The 19,784-nt window shown below is 45.1% G+C and overlaps 1 pseudogene; it reads left to right on the forward strand.

The window, feature by feature from the left end:
* Positions 1-2,051: 2,051 nt before the first annotated feature.
* The window catches only part of LOC129487723 (small ribosomal subunit protein eS24-like), a 54,777-nt pseudogene continuing 37,044 nt past the window's right edge, over positions 2,052-19,784 (forward strand).

The raw sequence follows: 19,784 nt of genomic DNA on the forward strand, positions 1-19,784 counted from the left end.
CCATGCCCGGCCGAATATAAGTACTTTTAAATTAACTCTCCTGTTCTCTGCATCTTCTTCTAAATCATCATTTTTGCCTAAGCAACAGCTAGGGTCTAATACGGATGTGATGACTCACTTCAAAGTGGGGGAAGCCAGCCCCCATGTGCGCCCAAAACTCCTGCTTCCTTGGCCCTGGGTCCAGAGACTGGACCATCATTCTGGAGGCTTGCTGGAGATCTGAGCCAGGGCACCATTTTCTGTGGCCTTTAAACAAAGGCTGGTGCTCACCCAGGCATGTCAGCTCCACCGAGGATCTATTTGGAAGGCAGAATTCTGAGATGACCCCTTAGGTTCTTGCCCTGGATAAATGCCAGGTGTAATCTCCTCTCCCCTGGAGTGTAGGCACGACCCGTGGCTTGCTTCTAATCTATACCTAGGAAAAAGTTGAAGGGATTTTGCACATGTAACTAAGCCCCTAATCCATTCACTTTGAGTTAATCAAAAGGGAGATTATTCAGGGTGGGCCTGACATCTTCAGGTGAGATCTTCAGTGAGGGTCTGGAGGAGAGAGACTCCTTCTTCCTGGTTTTTGTTTGTTTGTTTTTGAGATGGAGTCTCACTCTGTTGCCCAGGTTGGAGTGCAGTGGCACGATCTTGGCTTACTGCAACCTCTGCCTCCCAGGTTCAAGTGATTCTCCTGCCTCAGCCTCCCAAGTAGCTGGGATTACAGGTGTGCGCCATCATGCCCGGCTAAGTTTTGTATTTTTAGTAGAGACAGGGTTTCACCATATTGGCCAGGCTGGTCTCAAACTCCTGACCTCAGGTGATCCACCTGCCTTGGCCTCCAAAACTGCTGGGATTACAGGCGTGAGCGACCACGCCCGGCTGGTTTTGAAGAAGCCAGCCACATGAGTTCCACAGTTGCATGGAAATAAATTCTGCCAACAACCATGTGAGGTTGGGAGAAGACCCCAAGCCTCATGAGACACCAATTCCAGCTGACACTTTGATCACAACCCTGTAAGAACCTGAGCAGAGGACCCAGCTAAAGCTGCACCCCCAGACTCCTGACCCACAGGAAAGGAGAGGTAATAGATGGGTGCTTTAAGCTGCTAAATTTGTGTTGATTTGTTATGCAGCTTAGAAAATGAATACATCATTCCATTTTTTAAAAATCATAAGCTAATCACACCATTCGATTTTTTTTTTTTTTTTTTTTTTTTGAGACAGAGTCTCACTCTATGGTCCAGGCTGGAGTGCAATGGTGCAATCTTGGCTTAACCTCTGCCTCTCAGGTTCAAGTGATTTCCTTGCCTCAGCCCCCCAAGTAGCTGGGACTACAGGCATGCACCACCACACCCAGCTAATTTTTGTATTTTTACTAGAGATGGAGTTTCACCATTTTGGCCAGGCTGGTCTCGAACTCCTGACCTCAAGTGACCTGCCTGCCTCAGCCTCCGAAACTGCTGGGGTTACTGACATGAACCACCGCACCCGGCCCGACACACCATTCAATTTTAAGGAACTTCCAGGTGCTGTGGTCACGCCCCTCTTGTGTGGCACAGAGGTGGGGAGAGATGGGTTGGAAGGTGACTGGATGGGGGCATGGAACTAGGTGGGAAGAGGAAAAGTGTCTTGAAGGAAATAAGTCCCTTCAGATAAGGGAGGGGGAAGCTTAATCAATATGCAAACTTTGACAGTCCTTCAGTCCTGAAGATATTGGAGGAGAGACAGTTACCATCCCAGACAGAGGCCCTATTTCCACCTTCTTGCAGGTGGGGCTGGGGCGCAAATACTTAGAGGAGAAAGGAACACCCTTTATAAGCATGTGAAAAGTTTCTGGAGTGGAGAGATGATGAAGCAGGATATTTGGAGTCAACAGCCAAAGTTTTAATTTTATTTTTTATTATACTTTAAGTTTTAGGGTACATGTGCACAACGTGCAGGTTTGTTACATATGTATACGTGTGCCATGTTGGTGTGCTGTACCCATTAACTCGTCATTTAACATTAGGTATATCTGTTAATGCTCTCCCTCCCCTTCCCCCCACCCCACAACAGTCCCCAGAGTGTGATGTTATTATACTCACTTGTTATTTTGAGATACGTCCCATCAATACTTACTTTATTGAGAATTTTTAGCATGAATGTTGTTCAATTTTGTCACAGGCCTTTTCTGCATCTAATGAGATAATCATACGGTTTTTGTCATTGGTTCTGTTTATATGCTGGATTATGTTTACTGATTTACGTATGTTGAACCAGCCTTGCATCCCAGGGAGGAAGCCCACTTGATCATGGTCGATAAGCTTTTTGATGTGCTGCTGGATTCGGTTTGCCAGTATTTTATAGAGGATTTTTGCATCGATGTTCAACAGGGATATTGGTCTAAAATTCTCCTTTTTGGTTTGTCTTTGCCAGCCTTTGGTATCAGGATGATGCTGGCCTCATAAAATGAGTTAGGGAGGATTCCCTCTTTTTCTATTGATAGGAATAGTTTCAGAAGGAATGGTACCAGCTCCTCCTTGTACCTCTGGTACAATTCGGCTGTGAATCCGTCTGGTTCTGGGCTTTTTTTGTTTGGTAAGCTATTAATTATTGCTACAATTTTAGAGCCTGTTATTGGTCTATTCAGAGATTCAACTTCTTCCTGGTTTAGTCTTGGGAGGGTGTATGTGTTCAGGAATTTATCCATTTCTTCTAGATTTTCTAGTTTATTTGCATAGAGGTGTTTATAGTATTCTCTGATGGTAGTTTGTATTTCTGTCGGATTGGTGGTGATATCTCCTTTATCAGTTTTTATTGTGTCTATTTGATTCTTCTCTCTTTTCTTCTTTATTAGTCTTGGTAGCAGACTATCAATTTTGTTGATCTTTTCAAAAAACCAGCTCCTGGATTCATGGATTTTTTGAAGGGTATTTTGTGTCTCTATTTCCTTCAGTTCTGCTCTGATCTTAGTTATTTCTTGCTTCCTGCTAGCTCTTGAATGTGTTGGCTCTTTGCTTCTCTAGTTCTTTTAATTGTGATGTTAGGGTGTCAATTTTAGAGCTTTCCTGCTTTCTCTTGTGGGCATTTAGTGCTATAAATTTCCCTCACACACTGCTTTGAATGTGTCCCAGAGATTCTGGTATGTTGTGTCTTTGTTCTCATCGGTTTCAAAGAACATCCTTATTTCTGCCTTCATTTCGTTATGTACCCAGTAGTCATTCAGGAGCAGGTTGTTCAGTTTCCATGTAGTTGAGCGGTTTTGTGTGAGTTTCTTAATCCTGAGTTCTAGTTTGATTGCACTGTGGTCTGAGAGACAGTTTGTTATAATTTCTGTTGTTTTACATTTGCTGAAGAGTGCTTCACTTCCAAATATGTGGTCAATTTTGGAATAAGTGAGGTGTGGTGCTGAGAAGAATGAATATTCTGTTGATCTGGGGTGGAGAGTTCTGTAGATGTCTATTAGGTCAGCTTGGTGAAGAGGTGACTTCAATTCCTGGATATCCTTGTTAACTTTCTGTCTTGTTGATCTATCTAATGTTGACAGTGGGGTGTTAAAATCTCCCATTATTATTTTGTGGGAGTCTAGGTCTCTTTGTAGGTCTCTAAGGACTTTCTTTATGAATCTGGGTGCTCCTGTGTTGGGTGCATATATATTTAGGATAGTTAGTTCTTCTTGTTGAATTGATCCCTTTACCATTATGTAATGGCCTTCTTTGTCTCTTTTGATCTTTGTTGGTTTAAAGTCTATTTTATCAGAGACTAAGATTGCAACACGTGCCTTTTTTTTGTTTTCCATTTGCTTGGTAGATCTTCCTCCATCCCTTTATTTTGAGCCTATGTGTATCTCTGCACATGAGATGGGTTTCCTGAATACAGCACACTGATGGGTCTTGACTCTTTATCCAATTTGCCAGTCTGTCTTTTAATTGGAGAATTTAGCCCATTGATATTTAAGGTTAATATTGTTATGTGTGAATTTGATCCTATCATTATGATGTTAGTTGGATATTTATCTCGTTAGTTGATGCAGTTTTTTTCCTAGCATCAATGGTCTTTACAACTTGGCATGTTTTTGCAGTGGCTGGCACCAATTGTTCCTTTCCATGTTTAGTGCTTCCTCCAGGACCTCTTGTAGGGCAGGCCTGGTGGTGACAAAATCTCTCAGCATTTGCTTGTCTGTAAAGTATTTTATTTCTCCTTCACTTATGAAGCTTAGTTTGGCTGGAAATTCTGGGTTGAAAATTCTTTTCATTAAGAATGTTGAATATTGGCCCCCACTCTCTTCTGGCTTGTAGAGTTTCTGCCGAGAGATCAGCTGTTAGTCTGATGGGCTTCCCTTTGTGGGTAACCCGACCTTTCTCTCTGGCTGCCGTTAACATTTTTCCTTCATTTTAACTTTGGTGAATCTGACAATTACGTGTCTTGGAGTTGCTCTTCTCGAGGAGTATCTGTGTGGCATTCTCTGTATTTCCTGAATTTGAATGTTGGCCTGCCTTGCTAGATTGGGGAAGTTCTCCTGCATAATATCCTGCAGAGTGTTTTCCAACTTGGTTCCATTCTCCCCGTCACTTTCAGGTACACCAATCAGACGTAGTTTTGGTCTTTTCACATAGTCCCATATTTCTTGGAGGCTTTGTTCATTTCTTTTTATTCATTTTTCTCTAAACTTCTCTTCTCATTTCATTTCATTCATTTCCTCTTCCATCACTGATATCCTTTCTTCCAGTTGATCTAATCGGTTAGTGAGGTTCGCGCATTCATCACGTAGTTCTTGTGCCTTGGTTTTCAGCTCCATCAGGTCCTTTAAGGACTTCTCTGCATTGGTTATTCTAGTTAGACATTTGTCCAATTTTTTTTTCAAGGTTTTTAACTTCTTTGCCATGGGTTCGAACTTCTTCCTTTAGCTCAGAGTAGTTTGATCATCTGAAGCCTTCTTCTCTCAACTCGTCTAAGTTATTCTCTGTCCAGCTTTGTTCCACTGCTGGTGAGGAGCTGCATTCCTTTGGAGGAGGAGATTCACTCTGATTTTTAGAGTTTCCAGTTTTTCTGCTCTGTTTTTTCCCTATCTTTGCAGTTTTATCTACCTTTGCTCTTTGATGATGGTGATGTACAGATGGGGTTTCAGTGTGGATGTCCTTTCTCTTTGTTAGTTTTCCTTCTAACAGTCAGGACCCTCAGCTGCAGGTCTGTTCGAGTTTGCTGGAGGTCCACCCCAGACCCTGTTTGCCTGGGTATCAGCAGTGGAGGCTGCAGAACAGCGGATATTGGTTACCAGCAAATGTTGCTGCCTGATTGTTCATCTGGAAGTTTTGTCTCAGAGGAGTACGTGGCCATGTGAGGTGTCAGTCTGCCCCTACTCGGGGGTGCCTCCCAGTTAGGCAACTCAGTGGTCAGGGACCCACTTGAGGAGGCAGTCTGTCCGTTCTCAGATCTCCAGCTGCATGCTGGGAGAACCACTACTCTCTTGAAAGCTGTCAGACAGGGATATTTAAGTCTGCAGAGGATTCTGCTGCCTTTTGTTTGGCAATGCCCTGCCCCTAAAGGTGGAGTCTACAAAGGCAGGCAGGCCTCCTTGAGCTGTGGTGGGCTCCACCCAGTTGGAGCTTCCCAGCTGCTTTGTTTACCTACTGAAGCCCAGGCAATGGCTGGTGCCCCTCCCCCAGCCTTGCTGCCACCTTGCAGTTTGATCTCAGACTGCTGTGCTAGCAGTGAGTGAGGTTCCATGGGTGTAGGACCCTCCGAGCCAGGCGCAGGATATAATCTCCTGGTGTGCTGTTTGCTAAGACCATTGGAAAAGTGCAGTATTAGAGTGGGAGTGACCCAATTTTCCAGGTGCCATCTATCACCCCTTTCTTTGACTAGAAAAGGGAATACTTTGACCTGTTGTACTTCCTGTGTGAGGCAATGCGTCTCCCTGCTTGGGCTAATGCTCAGTGTGCTGCACCCAGTGTCCTGAACCCACTTTCTGACAGTCCCCAGTGAGATGAACCCAGTACCTCAGTTGGAAATACAGAAATCACCTGTCATGTATCACTCACGCCGGGAGCTGTAGACTGGAGCTGTTCTTATTTGGCCATCTTGGCTCCACCCACACTATTATGATTCTTACACAGAGTCCTTTGCTTTCCAGCAGCTTCCTCTCCCTCCTTTTTAGGTCGGAATCCCTCTATTTTAGTGGCCACTGGGATTCTGAAATGACCAGGTCTTTGTCTCAGAGACCTCACACATGCTGTTCCCTCTGCCTGGAACACTTTTCCTTGCTCTGGTCCCCTGAAATCTCTTTCAGCTCAACTGCCCCATGCTCAGAGACCCCCTTTCTCCCTCTATAGTTTGAAGCCAGTTTACCCCTGTAGTCTGCGCCTGGAAAACTCGTTTTTGTCCTTGATGCCTCCCGAGTTGTCACAGGATGTACGTGCCTGTTTGGGTGTCTGGTGTCTGTCTCCCCGACTGGACTGCATGCTCCTGGTGAGCTGGAGGGACTGGACTAGCACAGGCCAAGGCCCTGAGGCTGGAGGGAGCAGGGCAGAAGGCACAAGCAAAAGGCCTTTGTGATCTGGAGGGAAGTGAAGGAGAGGGAGAGAGATTAGAGAGGCTGGCAGAAGATGGGCCAGGGGCCCAGCTGTGTGGGATCTTTTGGGCCACAGAAAGACATTTGATTTCTCATGTAAGAGAACCAGGACACCATTGGAGGGTATGAGTCACCTCATCTAACTGAGCTCTGTAAATGTCACTGTTTTATTATTTTTATACAATTCTTTAAAAGTGATTTTAGTTATTTACCTTTTTATTTTTATTTCTTTTATTTATTTTTTTTTTTTGAGATAAAATCTTGCTCTGTTTCCCAAACTGGAGTGCAATGGCATGATCTCGGCTCACTTCAACTTCCACCTCCTGGCTTGAAGTGATTCTCCTGTATCAGACTCCCGAGTAGCTGGGGTTATGGGCATCTGCCACCACGCCCAGCTTATTTTTGTATTTTTAGGAGAGACGACGTTTCACCATGTTGGCCAGGCTGGTCTTGAACTTCTGACCTCAGGTGATCCACCAACCTCAGCCTCCCAAAGTGCTGGGGTTACAGGAATGAGTCACCATGCCCGGCCTTATTTACTTTTTTAAAAAAGATCCAGCCAGGCACGGCAGCTCATGTCTCCAATCTCAGCATTTTGAGAGGCTGAGGTGGGATGATCACTTGAGGCCATGAGTTCAAAACCAGCCTAGGCAACATAGTGAGACACCCCCTGCCCCAATTTCTAAGAAAATGAGAAAATTAGGCATGGTGGCTTGTCTGTATCCCCAGATACTGGGGAGCCTGAGGTAGGGAGGACTGCTTGAGACCAGGAGTTTGAGGCTCCACTGAGCTGTGATTATGCCACTTAGCTACAACCTGGGCAACAGAGTGAGTCCCCAGAGCCACCTCAGCCTCCCTAGAGCTGACCGAGCTTTTGCTTCTTATCCCAGGGAATGACGGACGCTGTGGCTTTGATGGGCATCGGGTGAAATGGGCAGAGTGGCGCTTACCTGGGATGGCAGTGAAGTGGGACAGGGAGGTCATTGTGGCAAAGGGCGGCATGAGTTACTTGGCCTTGATGCCTTCCCTGGCCAGACGGTCCAGGTTGGGGGTGTCCACATCCTGATCCTAGTCCCAGTGGAAGCCCTGGAAGGAGATCAGCAGCAGCTGTGAGTGCTCTTCCTCCCTGGGAGGGGGTGGCCGCCCAGCAGGACAGGCGGCAGCAGCAGCTGGAGGGCCCCGAGCCCTGTCATCCCATGAGCACCTGTGATGCACTCCTCACAGAGTTCATGGGCTTCTCCCTCTTTAGTCCGTTGTTGAACAAAGTCCACATTAATAATTCAGCCCAGCTCTGTTGTGGGACAAACAAGCTACACTGTAGCAAGATGCTGCATATTTGCAGGAGAGGATGAAAGCGTTCTGGAGATGGATGGGGGACATGGCTGTACAATGTGGTGGATGCACTTAACACCACTGAGTTTTTCCTTTGAAAATGGCTAAAATAATAGATTTTGTAGTATTTTACCACAATAAAAAATCAAACTGGCCGGGCATGGTGGCTTACATCTGTAATCCCAGCACTTTGGGAGGTCGAGGCGGGTAGATCATTTGAGGTCAGGAGTTGAAGACCAGCCTGGCCAACATGGAGAAACCTCATCTCTACTAAAAATGCAAAAATTAGCCAGGCATGGTGGTACATGTCTGTAATCCCAGCTACTGGGGAGGTTGAGGCAGGAGAATTGCTTGAACCCGGGAGGCGGAGGTTGCAGTGAGCCGAGGTCGCGCCACTGCATGCCAACCTGGAGGACGGAATGAGACCCCGTCTCTAAAAAAAAAAAAAAAAAAAAGAAAAAATCGAACCATATTTTGGACTCTTTTACTAATTCCAACATTTTGAAGATCTGGGGAGAACAACCTAGATTGGTGCTTTCCTTGGCTTAGTATGTCCTGTTTTTATAGGGAGAGCAAATTATTATTCACCAGCACTATTAAAATAGCTACAACAGGATGAGCATGGTGGCTCACACCTGTAATCCCAGCACTTTGGGAAGCTGAGGTGGGAGGATTGCTTGAGCCCAGGAGTTCAAGATGGCAGCCTGGGCAACATGGTGAGACCTTGTCACTATAAAAAAATACAACAACAACAACAGCAAAAATAGCTAGGTGTGGTTGTGTGCACCTGTAATCCCAGCTACTTGAGAGGCTGAGGAGGGAGGATCACTTGTGCCCAGGAGATTGAGGCTGCAGTAAGCCATGATTATGCCACTGTACTCAGCCTGGGTGACAGAGTGAGACCCTGTCTGGAAAAAAAAAAAAAAGCTGCAGTGGACTCAGTGATCATGAGGCCAGGCACTGTATACATATACATCATCTCATTTAAATTTTTTCTCTTGTTTAAAATTATTTTTTCCTCTAATCCCCATGTTGATCGACATTTTTTAAATCCTAGGAATTTATTAGTTGAAAATTTCACATGAGAATTAAAAATTGCCTGGCGTGATGGCTTATACCTGTTAATCCCAGCACTTTGGGAGGCTGAGATGAGAGAATCACTTGAAGCCAGGAGTTTGGGCCAGTCTGGGCAATATAGTGAGGATGCAACTCTATAAAAAAATTTAAAAAGCTGGGTGTGGTATCGTTCACCTGTAGTCCCAGCTACTTTGAAGACTAGGTGGGAGGATTGCTTGAGCCCAGGCGGTAAAGGCAGCCGTGAGCTGTGATTGTGCCATTGCACTGCAGCCTGGGCGACGGAGTGAGACTCTATCTCCAAAATAAATGAATGAAATTGTGGTATAATATATGCAACATTTACCATTTTGTGCATCTGAAAGTGTACAATTCAGTGACATTTTGTACATTTATTATGTTGTGCAGTTATCACCACTACCTAGTTTCAGAGCTTTTTCCACACCTCAATTGGAAGCCTCATATCCATTCAGCAGTCACTCTGCATACCCCCTCCTGCAGCCCCTGGGAACCTCTCATCTACTTTCTATCTCTGTCGATTGGCTTAGTCTGAACATTGCATATAAATGGAATTGTACAATATATGACCTTTCAGGTCTGCGTCATTCACTGAGCATGTTTTTAATGTTCATCCATATCACAACATGGATAAGTTTTATTTTCTTTTTAGACCCTATCTAAAAAGAAAAAAAAATTGTAAAACAAAAACAAAAAAATAGGATGGAGATAAGATGAGTACTGCAAAGCTTATAATATTTACTATCTAGCACTTTACATAGAAGCTTGCCTACCTCTGAATGATATGCAGGTACAGAGATGACATTTATCTTGGCACTTATTGAAAGACCTATAAATTGTATAAAGACATCATCATTGGATTTCCAGTAAGAAGAAGTGGCAAGACGTGACGGTGTGTCCAGGTGTTCAGGGGAAGTTTAGGGAAGGTCTTGTCTTGATGAGGTTGGATGTGAGACCCAGATGAGATAACCCCATTTCCTCTGCTGAAATTGCCTGAGAATTTCGTTCCAGTTATTTGCGTAGGTTGATTCTTTCGGTGCAGGGTGGGGTGGGTGAGGAGGTGAAGTGTCAGGGGAGTTCTATTTTGTTTTTGCACAACTTGGTGTGGTACTTGTACTTCTACTTCTACTTGTACTTGGTGTGGTGTTTTGCTGTGTGAAGGAATTTCATAGAATTTTGTAATGAGTATGCAGCATAGTGGTTTGAATCCTGCCAGGCTGAGGGTCATAGCTCAGCTCTGCACCTCATTATCTATGATGCCTTGGGGCAGGTCCCATAACTCTCCAAGCCTCTGTTATATATTCCATGGGGTTGTGAGCTTCAGATGAAATAATGCATGCTGGCAGGAATGGTTACTGCTCATGGGATTTCCATGTGCTCCCCGTATTCCCCAGACCCCCAGTAGTTAGATGGATCCATGCCAGGCTCCAATGCTCTATAAGTGGAAGTCACAGACATCACCTCTAGCCTACAGCTTTTGAGGGCTTGGCAATAACTATCTCATTCCCTCATCTCCTGGTGCAGTAACTATGGGAGAATCCTTGCATTAAGATGGCAGAATTTCCATCATTCTAGGTCTTTGAGTGGCCATATGGAGCACACCATACCCAGCCAAGCCATTGTGGACATGGAATGTAAGACATCAACCTTGGTTGCTAAGCTGCTGAGACTCTGGGGTTAATTTGTTACTGCAGCATAACCTAGTCCATCCTGATACATGCAGCATGCAAACCACTTACGTTGACCCTTAGTCATGGTATGAGCTCCACAGATGTTGGCTACTTTTGGTAAGAAAATAGATTGCCTCTGAAAATTTTGTTAGCTGATCTCATGATGCCAATGTTGCTATTTTGTAATTGGATAAATTGGACTTGGCTCTCCTTCCAGCATGTGGGAGAGACAGATGACTGAGAGACAATGAAGCACTATTGTCTTCAGTTTGTGTCCTTGGATACCCTTGGGGGCAATGGACAATGTATGCTCCTCTGAGAAAACTGGACCTAAAGGAGAATGGGATGTGATACCAGAATTGGGAGCGTCCAAGGCCCCAGGCATTCCCTGGTCTGGAGACAACTTTGAGTCCTTGGTGGGAAGATTCTCCAAGGGAACATAAATGCTTTTACTATCTAGTTTGTCTCTTTGAGAATTACAACTTTTTTTTTTTCATTCCAGTAGCTTTTGAGGTACAGTTTGGCTCTTTGAGAATTGCATAGTAATTAATTTTAGGGGTCATCTGTACACATCTCTATATTCCTGAAACATGGTAGAAACAGCCCAGCAGTCAGGCAACAATCTACCATGACCACTGAAACATCCCCAAAGTGAAACACCAGATGTGATCCACTGGGTTTAGTGGAGGTGGCTGGCTGGAGAGTTGATTATATTTATTGTTGTCACTGTGGTGATTATGGTCAACATTGTGATGCGTGTTGGTCTTCTTTTGGTGAGTTGCAGTTTGGAAGGAATAAATCCATTATTATTATTTTTTACTCTCGCTCTCTCGCCCAGGCTGGAGTGCAGTGGTGCCATCTCAGCGTGCTGTAAATTCTGCCTCCCAGGTTCAAGTGCTTCTCCTGCCTCTATGGCCAGGCTGGTCTTGAACTCCTGACCTCAGGTGATCCATCTGCCTCAGCCTCCCAAAGTGCTGGGATTACAGGTGTCAGCCACCATGCCCAGCCCCATTATTCATTTAACCAATATCTATGGAGCACGTTGGGTGTGGTGGAGGATGAACTGCACGGGAGGGAGGAAGCCTCCTCCTGCCACTATGTTTTCAAGTTGTCCCAATACTCCACCATGGGACACACAGGCTTGTGGGTCCCAGAGCTCCAGAAGCATCTCCCGACCACACCATCCTGACCCAGATTCTACTGAAAAATACGTGAGTCTAGCAGAGCCATCTCTGACACTTCGCTTCCTTTGAACGGCTTATCTGTCAGTCATGGGGAGCCCTTATGAAAGTGCAGTGTGTTTTGTGAAACTTGAGGTTGATCAAAGAATACAGTTAAACTTTGTTAAGAAATCTACATATTGATGACATAGGCAGTGGGGTGGAGGTGGGGAAATTCCCAAATACGTTTTAGGAATTATCTCAGAAGGAGGTAATAGTCAGAACTCTTGTTTGCCAGTGACAGAAACTCATCTTACTAGTGTGGAGTGGAAAAGGGATCATGTTTTGGTCTGCACTCCCCAACCCCAACCCCAAGCAGATCCTGAAAAAGGGACAGGATTGCAAGTGGATTATTTAGGAGATGATTCCAGGGAACACCAATAGGTGAGTGAGAAACTGATTCATGGAAAGGCAGGAGGCCACACAGGGGGCTTCAGTGAGCAGCTTACCACTCCAGGCAACTAGGATTTGACCCCACTGGGGACTTCTAGGAGGTGATGTGGAATACATTTCAAAGTTGTTCCATCCACGGGGCAAAGATATTGAAGCATTTATAGCCTGGCTCACATCCATCACTGGCTGAGGACTGGTCCCAAGGCATCAACTCTCTGGCATTTCTTTTTTCTTTTTTTTTCTTGAGACATAGTCTTGCTCTGTCACGCAGGCTGGACTCCAGTGACTTGATCTCGGCTCACTGCAACATCTGCCTCCGAGGTTCAAATGATTCTCTTGCCTCAGCTTCCTGAGTAGCTGGGATTACAGGCGCCTGCCACCATGCCCCGCTAATTTTTTTATTTTTTGTAGAGACGGGGTTTTGCCATGTTGGTCAAGCTGGTCTCAAATTGCTCAACTCGTGATCCACCTGCCTTGGCCTCCCAGTGTTGGGATTACAGGTGTGAGCCACTGCGCCTGGCTTCTGTGGCTTTTCTGACATACTTCATGCCTGACTTTGAGAAAGCCCTCAGGTGAAAGTCTTGGTTGTATGCAGTAGCAAGCATGTACTAGAATGATAAAAACTAATGGGCTTACCACAAGATCTCTCTCTCCATCTCTTGATGGAGACACCATCAGATCTCTCTCTCCATCTCCATCTCTAGCTTTGTCTGCGTACTGGCTTAATTTCTTCTTACTCAAGCCTTTTCTCCATAAGGTGAGAAACGTGGCCACAAAAGCTCCTGTATTTCTCACTATACACAGTTCCTGTCATCACAGAGAATGATTAACTTGGTCTAGTTCTACTTTGGAAAAATATTCAAGGGAAGAATTCTTATGGGCCAATTTAGGGCAGATGCTCATCCCTGGACCAAGCAACTGAGGCCAGAGGGGTGGAGTCATGTGAGAACATGGCAGCCCCCATGAGAGCCACGTGACTGGAGTAGGAAGTGTGAGTCTCTATAGAGGGGAGGGCTGCTAGGCTGAAAAGGCAATAGGTATCTGCAGTGAAAGGAATAGATCAGGAGATACATTCTGTTAAACCTGTTAATTATTAAAAAAAAGAGAAACTTTCAATATACAGTTAGAGTATACATGAGACGGTGGCTCAGGCCTTTTGCTTGAACCTGGGAGGCAGAGGCTCCAGAGAGCTGAGATCACGCCACTGCCCTCCAGCCTGGGCAAGAGAGTGAGACTCTGTCTCAAAAAAAAAAAAAAAAAGTTACATTGTGGTTCCCTCAGCATGATTTATCAGAAAGGAAAAAACTTACCAAATGTGTATTTCCTATGCACAGGCTACTGCTATGAATTCAAGTTCTTAAATGCGAAAGATTAATTACAATGTTTCTCAAGACATAAACCGTTAGAATCTGCTTATAATGAGTCTGAAGTTGAGTAAGAAGAGAACTGGCATTTAGGACACTATTTTTCTTCTGTCGAGTACTGTCAAATTTTGGTTCTGCCTGGAAGTAGATGCACCTCAAGGGAGAGTTGCATGTAAAGGTGTGTGTGTGTGTGTGTGTGCGTGTGTGTGTGTGTGTGGTAGTTTCCAAAGATGGGTACAACTTTCTGCAAATGCTCGTGCAGTGTAATTGAACCAATCTTTCCTTTAAGAGGTAGAGTTTATATTCTTCTACATGAATCTGGGCTGCCTAGGACTTGCTTTGGCCAGTGGAATGCTGCCAAAGTGATGGTGACCAACTTCTAGCCGTGAAAGGAAAATAAACCTTGGGGCCCCAAGATCACTAAGCTAGGCTGGGCTTGGTGGCTCACGCCTCTAATCCCAGCACTTTGGGTAGCTGAGGCAGGCGGATCATCTGAGGTCAGGAGTTCCTAGCACTTTGGGACGCTGAGGTGGGCAGATGACCTGAGGTCAGGAGTTCAAGACCAGCCTGGCCAACATGACGAAACCCCGTCTCTACTAAAAAATATGAAAGTTAGCCAGGTGTGGCAGCAGGCGCCTGTAATCCCAGCTACTCGGGAGGCTGAGGCAGGGAAAATTGCTTGAACCCTGGAGTTGGAGGTTGCAGTGAGCCGAGATCCCACCACTGCACTCCAGCCTGGGTAACAGAGCAAGACTCTGTCCACATCCCCCCTTCCCCCACAAAAAAAAGTTACTAAGTTAAACAGAAAAGTCAAGCTGGGAACTGCTTAGGGGAAACCTGCCTCCCATTCAATGCAGTCACCCCTTTGCTCACTGAGATAAATGTATATCTGATTGCCTCATTTGGAGAGGCTAATCAGGAACTCAAAAGAATGCAACCATTTGTCTCTTAACTACCTGTGACCTGGAAGCCCCTTCCCTGCTTTGACTTGTCTCACCTTCACCTTCACCTGGAGTTGTCCCGCCTTTCCAGACTGAACCAATGTACATCTTACACATACTGATTGATGTCTCATGTCTCTCTAAAATGTACAAAACAAAGCTGTGTCCCTGTCGCCTTAGGCACATGTTGTCAGGACCCCCTGCGGCTGTGTCACAGGCGTGCATACTCAACCTTGGCAAAATAAACTTTCTGAATTGAGACGTCAGATTTTTGGGGTGCATATAGTCTTAGGCCTTGAGAGCCCTCTCGTAGTTTCCATATCTTTGCCCTCTTGGATGCTGGCACCAAGCAAGCCTTGGCTATCCTGCTTAAAAGGCCATTTGGAGAGGGGCTCTGGAGGGCGAGGGGCCACATAGAGGAAAACAAGGTTCCCCGGCTGACAGCCAGCACCAACTGCCAGGCACATGCGTGAGGCCATCCTGGATGTTCCGCCCAGCTGGCCCTCCAGCTACAGGTAGCAACACGAATGAGCCCAGGTTAAACCAGCCAGGAAGTCCCCATGCAACTCACAGGGTCATGAGCAATAATGACTTGTGGTGGTTTAAAGTTTCTAATTTTAGGGTGCAATAGGTAACTGAAATAGCCCACAAGGGTGTGAGCCCATGGAGGGTGGATTTCCCACCTGCTGAAGCTTCTCAATTCCCAGGATCCAATCAGGATAAGACTCTTGTTCTCAGTGTCCTTGATGGAAATGGCAATGAACTTTCTGCAGATTGGACCATCTCAGGGGAATCCCAAAGATCGGAAACTATTTTCTTTCTTAGAATCTTCCACACAGCATTGAGACTTAGGAATTTCTAAGAAGGATCTGGAATGAAAAAAAATCTTTTGAAAAGGTATTTGTATAGCTTCACTTCAGCAAGATTCATGGTGGGTGTTAGACTAAGTGCTGGTGTTAAGCCAAACCATGTTTTTCAAAGACTCATCTGGCCTCAAGGTTGGCAGGATCAGAGTGGCCTCCCAGGATCTATCACATCCTCAGAAGAGTTGGTTCAACTGGCATGTACCCAGATCTCTTTGAGCTAGGATGATACTCCCTTGAGTCAAAGGCTGCCACATCACATCTCCTTTAAGTCCCCCTAAGTACGACCCCAGAAGTATTGACAAAATAGTGCTATTACTGAAGATTTCAGGAGGACATAAATGAAGAGATTAAACTGCAAGGTACCAAAACTTCCATCTTTGCTAAAGATACTCATCCAGGCAGGGCACGGTGGCTCACGCCTGTAATCCCAGCACTTTGGGAGGCCAAGGCGGGCGGATCACCTGAGGTCGGGAGTTCAAGACCAGCCTGACCAACATGGAGAAACCCCATCTCTACAAAAAATACAAAATTAGCCAGGCGTGGTGGCACATGCCTGTAATCCCAGCTACTAGGGAGGCTGAGGCAGGAGAATCGCTTGAACCTGGGAGGCGTAGGTTGCAGTGAGCTGAGATCGTGCCACTGCGCTCCAGCCTGGGCAACAGGAGTAAAACTCCATCTCAAAAACAAACAAAAAGCCCTTATGCAATGGTCATGCCACTCTATCTGGCCATGTAATTTCTCTTCCTTGCTTTCTGTAGCAACAGCCTTCTGAGGAAACTCACTCTGCCTTTCAAAAGCCCTTCAACTTGTACCCTTCATCAGCAAAGTATTTAGCTCAACATGTATGCCTCTGGGGGAACTCATCCACATGCCATTTAAGGATATTTCCAGCAACATCATCTTCACTACCCCAGGACGGCATTTTAGAGTGGATTACGTGCCTGCTGGATGTGTCGTACTGGAGCGAGGTAGAGAAAATGCCACACTTTGAGACGAATTAAGAGTCTGTTTATTTAGCCGGCGGCTAAGAAATGGCCAACGTTTTTTTTTTTTTTTTTTTTTTTTTTTGAGACAGAGTCTCGCTCTGTCGCCCGGGCTGGAGTGCAGTGGCGCAACCTCGGCTCACTGCAAGCTCCGCCTCCCAGGTTCACGCCATTCTCCTGCCTCAGCCTCCGAGTAGCTGGGACTACAGGCGCCCGCCACCGCGCCCGGCTAATTTTTTGTATTTTTTAGTAGAGACGGGGTTTCACCGTGGTCTCGATCTCCTGACCTCGTGATCCGCCCGCCTCGGCCTCCCAAAGTGCTGGGATTACAAGCGTGAGCCACCGCGCCCGGAGAAATGGCCAACGTTTAAAGTTCTCTCGGCCTCCAAGAAAGGGGCTAGATTTTCTTTTATACTTTGGTTTAGAAACGGGAGGGGGGTCTAACTAAAACATTTTACAGAAGTAGGGAAAAAAAGGATAAATTGTTACATGAAAGTAAATAGTTCTAGGTCTAGGGGCTTTAAGACTATTACAAGGTGATAGTTGCGGGGCTTTGGGCGGTATCAATTGGACGAATTCCTGGGAACTGCGGATATTGCTCGCCACAGTATCTTATCAGTTAATTGCATTCTTTGATGTGCTGGGAGTCAGCTTGCACAAGTTAAGTCCTTGAGGAAGGGGCTGCCAGTGAAAGAGCCAAGATGGAGTCTGTCTGGCTCTCTGAGCTAAGGGAGAGTCAATTCAGGTGGAAACAAGGCTCGCTGATTAAAAGAAAGGGAGAGTCTAAGAACAGGGTTAGGAAAAACAAGGTTGGGCATTACATTCCTCCTTGTGTTTCTGGGGAATCAAATCATTGATTCTTCAGTTATAACAAGGGTGTTATATTGAGTCTTAAGATACATAGGTTTGACAGAAGCTATGCGTTGTTTTACAAAATTAAGAAACTAATTTAATATACAAGGCCCAAAAATTAGACTTAATAGTAGGATGGGCAGGGAGTCTGGCTAAGTTAGTAATTAGAGTAGTTAGCTCTGGGTTCCAGTTGAACATGCTTTGATACTAGGGGATGTTATTTTCTTGTTCTGGTTGGCGCTTACGTAGATTTTCTTGCACTTTTTGGAGTATATCTTTTATGACTAAGGATGGTGGAGGAACAGTTAAATCAACTTTGTCAGGGTGTTTCTGGAACGTAGGATTACTTAGATCAGTTAAAGGCCTGATTGGCTTGGGTGGGCTTTATGAGACCAGGGATTTTTGGATGCTGAACAGAGTCTTAACATTAAATCTTGGGATATAAAATCTTAATCTTCATGACATGCCATGATACTATTGAGTTGAGTTAAGGTCATGGACAGTTATAGTAAGAGGATTACAGCTTTTTCTAGTACATAATTTAGGATGAGAAGCAGGACTTATGGAAAGAGTTGAAGATCTGGTTGATCTTTTAGAGTAGGTGGCTAAAGTTACACATGTCTAATCAGGGCAGAAAAACTGGTAAGTACCTTGACAGCTAGTATCAGGGTGATTTCTAGGACAGAGGTAAAAGTCAATATTTTGGAGTCTTTTTTCTGCACTTTTGGAGCTTCTACACTTAGTTTGGCTCTTGGAGTGTCCGAATCTTGCTACAAGGTCGACATGTCCTGCTCCTGGGACTGGCAGATTGTGTTGCTTTTCGTGGGTACGGGCTGGCTTTGGGAACAGTACAAATAAATCAACTGCAAAGGAGACTTCCTTGGAGGTACTGGCCTTCTAAGTGGTGTTTGCAAATACACGTCCTGTTGTGAAAGAGGTGAGGAGAAAGGAGTAGGAAGGCACATTGGACGTAAGGGGCAAAAACAAATAAGTGAGGTAGATAAAAGAACGAATCTAACGGCTTCACCTGACTTAGGTGCAGTTTTAATGGGACTGACTTAGGCCTGGGGACTTCTGTTCTTAGTTAGGCTCTTTTGGCCTTTTTGATGCAGGAGTGATGAATCTAAGCAGGAATGCCGTCTACTTTCAGAGCCATTGGCGTCGTGAGGATGACGGTGTGAGGTCTTTTCTAAGCAGGAGTGAGTCTTTCTTTTTGAACTTTTTAGCAAACATTAGGTCTCCTGACTGGAAAGAACGGCAGGACTTTGGTAAGGAATTGGATTGGGATGGGCTCCTCGAGGAAGTGGCAGGATGATATGTTGTAGCTGTTGGAGAGACTATAGGTACTGTAATAAATTAGTTTGTGATATTTCTGCTATTTTGGCATCTCTTAGCTTAGGCAAGATAGGTGGTGCCTTCTTATACATGATTTCAAAAGGTGAGAACTTAGCCTGGTAAGGGGTGCACCTTACTTTAAGTAGGGCTGAAGGAAGGAGACTTACTTTATTTACACTGTTTTTTTAAGATTAATTTTGTAAGAGTGTTTTTTAGGGTGCGGTTCATGCGTTCTTCTTGCCTATAGCTCTGGGGTTGATAGGCACAATGGAGCTTCTATTGAATATTTAACGCCTTACTGACTGACTGAGCTATAGGTGAGGTGAAGGCTGGTTTATGATCAGACTTTATAGCAGCAGGCAGCCTATACTGAAGGATGATTTCATTGAGTAAAAATTAACTACTGTGTTGGTGGTTTCGTTTTTGGTAGCAAATGCCTTAGTCTATCTGGAGAAGGTGTCTACTAGTACTAGAAGGTATTTGTACTTAGCCTGGTGTGGTTTTACTTCTGTAAAGTCAATTTCTTACTTTTTTCTTGGCGACTTTTTTCAGAGACAGTGGCCTGGGCTGGGTTTAGGACTTAGTTTGGCATTTACTTGGGTGCAGGTTGTGCACTGGAGAGCTGATTAATCTGTTAAGTTTTGAACATGGGGGATATTAAAATGGCTCTGGAGGAGCTGAGGTAGCTTTGCTGTTCTTAAATGGGTAGTAGACTGTAGGTGACTGATTAAAGTTTCTTTAAGAGTTCAGGGTACGAAGATTCTAGAGTCAGGAAGAATCTACTAACTTTACTGTTTATTACTGGCTGTAAGATCTGAAGCCAGCTTTTTGTTGTTGTTGAGTATACGGGATTGTCAGGCGGATCTGGCTGTGGAAAGGAGACCGTGGACAGCAAGTTTAGAGGTGTGACTGAAAGTCTCGCTGCGGCCTGAGCTGCTGAATCAGGTTTCTGGTTAGTATGGGCAACGGCCGTGTTTTCTTTTGATGTCCTCTGCAGTGGATCACAGCTACCTGTTCAGGTGAGTAGCCTGCTTTCCTGGAAGATGGCTTAATGTACGTGCACAGCAGCAAAGGCGTACTTGCTGTCAGTGTAAATGTTAATATGTTTATTCTTGCTTTATCGGAGAGCCCGAGTGAGGGCGATCAATTCAGCCTTTTGTGCTGAGGTGTTCGCTGGTAAAGCTTGAGCTTACAACGT

The sequence above is a fragment of the Symphalangus syndactylus genome, chromosome 1 (genome assembly GCF_028878055.3).
Source record: "Symphalangus syndactylus isolate Jambi chromosome 1, NHGRI_mSymSyn1-v2.1_pri, whole genome shotgun sequence".
Classification (NCBI taxonomy): Eukaryota; Metazoa; Chordata; class Mammalia; order Primates; family Hylobatidae; genus Symphalangus; species Symphalangus syndactylus.